The sequence below is a fragment of the Leptonychotes weddellii genome, unplaced genomic scaffold (genome assembly GCF_054177405.1).
Source record: "Leptonychotes weddellii isolate Sample4059 unplaced genomic scaffold, ASM5417740v2 HiC_scaffold_50825, whole genome shotgun sequence".
NCBI classification, from domain to species: Eukaryota; Metazoa; Chordata; class Mammalia; order Carnivora; family Phocidae; genus Leptonychotes; species Leptonychotes weddellii.
In genome coordinates this window covers 1-707 of record NW_028018300.1, presented here as the reverse complement: position 1 = coordinate 707, position 707 = coordinate 1, and the positions used below count along the sequence as shown (strand labels likewise).

At 34.7% G+C, this 707-nt stretch overlaps 1 non-coding gene across 1 annotated transcript; it reads right to left on the bottom strand.

Annotated features, from left to right (window-relative positions):
• Positions 1–427: 427 nt before the first annotated feature.
• On the bottom strand, positions 428–533 carry LOC115942813 (U6 spliceosomal RNA). The gene has a single exon (XR_004077397.1). It is a non-coding gene; the product is annotated as a U6 spliceosomal RNA (small nuclear RNA).
• Between the last annotated feature and the right edge of the window lie 174 nt (positions 534–707).

Sequence of the window (707 nt, the reverse complement as noted above, 5' to 3'; positions counted from 1 at the left end):
AGTAACAGTGGACCAGCAATTTAGCTATTCTATGACCATTCAAATATGTAAAATTGTTGACAAAGAACCAGGGCTTTAAGATCTAAGGATCCTCTTAATGAAGCAGTATTAATATATATTTTTCTGATTTTTGTATTGTAGTAAAATATATAAAACATAAAATGTACCATTTTTTAAGAGAGGGATAAAGGTGGGGGAAGGGCGGAGGGAGAGGGAGAGAAAGAAGTGAGAATCTCAAGCAGGCTCCATGCTCGATCTCACAACCTCGAGATCGTGATCTGAGACAAAATCAAGAGTCCATGCTTAACTGACTGTGCCACCCAGGTGCCCCTATTTTAACCATTTTTAAATGAACAGTTCAGTAATATTAAGTACATTCATACTGCTGTTCAACCATCACCACTATCCATATCCAGAACTCTTTCATAAAAATATGAAAATCTTTATGAATTTGCATGCCATTATTGAGGAGGTGTGATGCTAATCTTCTCTGTAATGTTCTAATTTTAGTATATGTGTGCCAAAGTGACCACTTATTCACATTTTAAAGAAAACACTTATTTACATAAAGAAAAAAAAATATAGAAACTGTGACTCTGAAAGATAAGCCAGAACCATTTGATTATTATTATCAAAATAAGGGCTTAGATCCAAACTGTGGAAAGAGCCAAGATGTCCATCGACAGATGAATGGATAAAGAAGATGT